Source organism: Narcine bancroftii, chromosome 1 (assembly GCF_036971445.1).
Source record: "Narcine bancroftii isolate sNarBan1 chromosome 1, sNarBan1.hap1, whole genome shotgun sequence".
Classification (NCBI taxonomy): Eukaryota; Metazoa; Chordata; class Chondrichthyes; order Torpediniformes; family Narcinidae; genus Narcine; species Narcine bancroftii.
Genome location: NC_091469.1, coordinates 57,560,695 through 57,566,757, shown reverse-complemented (window position 1 = coordinate 57,566,757; position 6,063 = coordinate 57,560,695).

Below are 6,063 nucleotides of genomic sequence, written 5' to 3'. Positions count from 1 at the left end.
CCACAAGGATCTGTTCTGGGACCCCTGCTCTTTTTGATTTTTATAAATGACCTGGATGAAGAGGTGGAAGAATAGGACAATATGTCTGCAGGTGACATGAAGGTTTGAGGAGCTGTGGATGGAGCTGAAGATTGCAAGATGGTATAGACAGGATGCAGAGTTGGGCAGAAAAGTGGAAGATGGATGTCATCCAGCTAAGTGTGAGGTGATGCATTTTAGAAGGACGAACCAGAAGGCTGAGTACAGGGTTAATGGTTGGTTACTTAAGAGGAACCTTGGGTTGCAAATCCATACATCCCTCAAAGTCACTGCACAGGTTGATAAGATAATTAAGAAGTCCTATGGGATGCTGGGATTCATTAATAGGAGGATTGAATTCAGGAGCAGAGGTCATGTAACAACTCTACAAATCTTTAGTAAGACCACAATTCGAGTATTGTGTTCAGTTCTAGTCACCTAGGAAGGATGTGGAAGCTATGGAGAGGATGCAGATGAGATTTACCAGGATGTTGCCTGAATTGGAAAACAAGTCTTAAGAGTCAATGTTAGAAGAGTTGGGACTTTTCGCTTTGGAATGTACAAGAATGAGAGGAAACAATAGAGGTCTACAAGATTATGAGAGGCATAGATAGGATGGACAGCCAGCACCTGTTTCCTAGGGCAGGATCAGCAAACACCAGAGGACATATATACAAAGTTAAGGGAGGGAATTTTGGGGAGTCATGTTTTTACAGAGTTGTGAGTGCCTGGAATGCCTGGCTGGGGATGGTGGTGGAAGTTGAAATATTGTGGGAATTTAAGAGACTCTTAAACACATGGATGAAAGAAAAATAGAGGGTTATGGGGTATATGTGGGGTTGGCACAGTTTTGAGGGCCAAAGGCCCTGCACTGCACTGTATTGTTCTCTGTTCTAAAGCTACAAACAGACTACTTATGGGCATGAAACACTGTTTAACCCTTACAACACCAGCCCCTAATTATTATAATTACAATCAAAGAAAAAAATGAGATAGAGAGATAGAAAGTTACAAGCCCAGAAGACTCCAAAAACCAACATTAACAGATATTCACTAAGACAATGGTTACTTAAACAAAAATACTTTTAATTTTCTTCATACATAATATCAATATTAAAATTATTTCTATCAACTTAACCCCCTTTTAATTCTAAGTGCATGTATATGTAATACTTACATGTTTAAGAAAGTTCTTTGTTTCACTGATCAGTCATTCATTTTTCACTTTTCTAAGTTCATTGGTATCAGATAGTTTTCCATACAGTGCACAAAACGGAACATTCTTGATCTTCACCAGGCTCTGGTGCTTTAAGTTAAATTGTTACCAATCAGAAAGGTCTTTGATGGTTTCAGAGAAATATTTGTGGTTCATTGGACACAAATTGATCTCCTTCAATCAGCCACTTCAGTGCCTTGCTGAAGAAACTTGCCCCCTCTTGGGTTTTCAAAAAGATGGCCTTTTCCAGATTACCACAAAGAGTTCTTCTTTTTCCCCTATTTCAGGAGAAACACATTAACCAGCCAAAGTCTCTGTAATTGACTAGAGATTTATAATAGGCTGAACTCTGAACTCAAAATCCATCTTGAAATTGGGTCTTGCAGCTGGTCTGTAAACTTGCAGTCTTCAAGTTTAACTGCTGCAGTAATCTCTCTCTCTCTCTCTCTCTCTCTCTCTCTCTCTCTCTCTCTCTCTCTCTCTCTCTCTCTCTCTCTCTCTCTCTCTCTCTCTCTCTGTGTGCATGTTCTTTCCATTTGCAAAACCACACGATCCCCTCTTAAAATAGCAGGCTTTAACAAGAAATTTGGATCACTGGCACCTGTTTAGCTATAAGATTAATAAGTTTCCGAGCCTGGGCATCTGTTCCAACATGCTGTCCCTTCAAAGACAACAAGATCAATTCTACAAGATCAATCCAATTAACACCTACTTGTGAAGTTTTCATAGGCACTCTTCATGGTTTCTGTCAAGTCAATGGCAGATATGAAGTCTACATTTAGGCATAGCTCTGGGATTTCAAATGAGGTGTCTTTTGTGAAATGTTAATAGTTCTTGTGGATTGTAAACTAATACCTAAACCCCCACAATCTAGGAAGGTAGAGAACCACTGCTCTAGACCCAATTGTTACTGAAATATTTTGCTTGACAAAAATTGTCATTAAGCTATTTCCTTTGGAGTTATGAAACTGTGCACATAATGAGTCAATTGGGCACAATTAAAACAGCGGTTTTCAAACTGTTTCTTTCCACCACATACCACCTTAAGCAATCCCTTTCTAATCACAGATAACCTATGGTATAGGGAATACTTAAAGTGGTATGTGAGTGGAAAGAAAAAGGTTGAGAACCCTTAAGATGTATTTTACTCCATAATTGCATTAACTTAATATTATTTATCTGTTTTTTAAAAAAAAAGTCAATAATCAAATCTTTCAGCATCTTGCAAAAGACAAATTTTGTTAATTGATCTGTTCAGAAATCCAGTTTTATTCTTGATCTTAACTTGACGTACAAATCCTCTTTTGCCTTGAATGGTATCAACAATCTTCCCCATCAATCTGGAATTTCAAGGCACTGAATTGTCCACAATGATCACGACATCCCCGGGCATTAAATAGCATCTGATTTTTAGACCATTTCTGTCTCTCTTACAACAGTGGATGATATGCTTACACCCATCTTTTCCACAACAAATTTGATATAAATTCTGTGATGTGCATAGGTCTTCCTTCTGAAACTGCTGCAGTGGCAACAAAGGCTTCTTAAGAAGCAAAAGGTGATTGGGGTAAGTGGTTCAAGATCTTAAGGATTGGAGGACTGTTAAGGATGACTTCAACTTCACTTAAAACTGTGCGAAGATCCTCCTTGTTAAGATTCTGTCCATTTAGGATGGAATTGAGAAGCTTTTGCACTGATATAATCAATCTTTTCCACACACCTCCATGGTGTGAGGCAGCAGGGGGATCAAAGATCCAATTGATTCCTTTTTTGGACTAGTTCATCATGAATCCAACCTTGATTCCAGTCTATAAACACTTACTTCAATTCATGTTGAGCCCCCACAAAGTTGGTACCATTGTCAGATTGTAGTTCTTTTCCTGACCACACCTGGAAATAAAACTATGAAGGGCATTAATGAAGGACTATGTGTCAAGTGATGATTCCACTTTGATGTGAATTGATCTAATGGCTAAACATGTGAAAAATAACACCATAGCATTTTACAACAGTCCTTCCATGCTTTACTCTAAAGGGTCCAAAGTAATCAACTCCAACATATGTAAATGGAGGATCATCAGGAAAGACTCTCTCCAGGGGCAAATCTGCCATTGGCCAGGAGGAGAATTTGCACACTGACAAACAATACATTTCAACATAATTTTTCTGATTGACACAGTGGCACCACATATCCAATATTTTGGCGAAGATTGGATATGATTGCGACCACTATGGCTAACCTCTTCATGAATATGTCGAAGAATCAAATCAGAGATGTAATAATCCTTGGTCAGTATAGCAGGATGTTTCATCTCTTCTGGCATTGCTGCTCTGCTAAGTTTCCCCACAAATCTTAATATCCTATTCTTTAGAATGGGGTTGAATTTTAAAATGTGGCTTGACTTTTTAAAAATATTTTATTTATAAATTTTTAAACCACAATAATAGTTACATTACATTTAATTCTAAATTATTACAAAATAAATTATACATGTAGTATATAATCATCCCACCCCTCCCACCTCCCCTCCCCAAAGGAAAAGAAAGAAAAGAGAAGAAAAACCAGAGAATACCAAGAAAATTAAACATTTATACAATGATGTTTATTGGAGGTTACCAAGAAGGTAGGTCTTCAGAGAGTCAATTATACAGATAAACCAAAATTTTGTAAATATGGGCTCTATATTTTCCAGAAAACATGATATTTATCTCACAGATTATAAGTAATCTTCTCTAATGGTATACAACTATGAAGTTCTGCATGCCATCTTTCCATACCCAAATCTATTTCTGACTTCCATGGATATTGCTATAGATTTCCAAGAAACTGCTAAAGCAAATAACACAACTTTAATTTGATAAATATTTAATTTTAATTTTGGCCTTGTAGCCTTAATATTACTCAATAAAAATAACATCGAGTCCTGTGGGAATTTGACCCCATTAATTTGTTCCAAAAAATTATCTACCCCTAAGAAAAATTGTCTAAATTTAGGACATTGGCAAGTTGAATGAAAAAAGTTCCATTCTCAGATCTACATCTAAAACATAAATCTGATATTACAGGATTTAATCTATTTAATTTTTGTGGAGTCAAATATAATTGATATAAAAAATTATATTGAACAAATCTATATCTTACATTTATAAGTTTAGTCACATTATCCTTACACAAATCCATCCAATCCTTTTTCACTTACTTGTGTATTTAAATCTATTTCCCATCTTAATCTTGATTTATAACCCCAATTTTGGAGGGCCTTAGTTTGAAGTAAGTTATACATTACTGAAATAAATATATTTACAGTAATGTTACAAATCAGTAATTCTAATTATCTTTGATTAGGTAATGTCAAAATAGAACCTATTTTGCCAGATAAAAAAACTTTAACTTGATAATATAATAAAGTAATATAATAGGTACATTAAATTTTCCCCTCTTTCTTTCAAATGTTTTAAATCTCCCATCCTCAAAACAATCTTCAATCCTCAATACCCTGGCAACTCTTGACATAGAGTCATTTTCCTAGATATTAAACCTTTCATACCAATTTCATTATCAATATTATTCCACAACTCAATCAAATGTTTCAAAATAGATAATTCCCTACTTCCAAATACAGTTGGAATTCCATTTATAAATAAAATCCTGGGGATTCATATCTCTATTGCATCAAATTCAATAGAAGTCTAAGATGGAATATTATCGAAGTTAAACAATACATTTATAAATCTTAACTGAGCTGCTTTATAATAATTCTTTAAATGAGGAAGATGTAAACCTCCATAATTCATACTTCCAAGTCAATTTTTCCAAAGAGACCCATGGCATAAAAATTTCCTAACCACCGTATTTAATCCCTTAAAATTCTTGAAGGAATTGGGATGTATGTGAATTTATTGAAAAAAATATTGAATTGTGGGAAAAAAACTTTCATTTTAACACAATTTACTCTACCAATTAAAGTAACAGATAAATTAATACATTTTTAAAAATCTGCAACAATTCTATTAAGCAAAGGTAAATAATTCAATTTGTATAAATCTTTCATATCATTATCAATTCTAATACCTAAATATTTAATACTTATGTCTGGTCACCTAAATTTTGTGACTATTTAATAATCTGTATAATCACCCACAATTAAGGGCATAATCTCACTTTTTCCCCAATTAATGTGGCTTGTCCTTTTAACATTCTTTCCCTTTTTCAGACTTGAAATTTCATCTGCAAATTTCTTTCTCCGACGAAAGCAGATTAATTCCTTCTGAGCATTAACGATTCTTCAATAGAGAGTCTTGTTTTCTTGAGTCTCAAGACCTCTGATGATCTCTGATGGATGTTATGCAATCGAAATTGAACAGGAACACTACTTGCTTATTTTTTCTTTCTGCTATATTTCAGAAGCAGTTGTTTAAGTCTGAGCATCCATGCTGTTGCCTTTTAAAAGAATCTCACAATAAAAAATAATGTATTATGGCTGTAACAAATCAATTGCAGTCTTACTCCTGATTTCAGGGTCCTCTGGTAAGATTTGTGTAGGAAAAGGATTGGTTAGGATGATCCATTGTACAAGAATGATCTAATTTATCAGAATTTTGAGGTCTCTCCTTTTGAGGCTGTAGAAGAAATAGAAGCCCTGATACCCACATTCTATTCTTCAGAAAAGACTTGACTTTCAAACCTTAGGAAGCCAATTGGCAGGATTGTTAAACGTGTTAACATATCTCCACTGTATTGGACATGAGACTATCAATTTCTGTGATTCTGTTATCCACAAAAGTTTGAAACCTTGTGATTTTATTGTTGATCTATTTGAACACAGAGG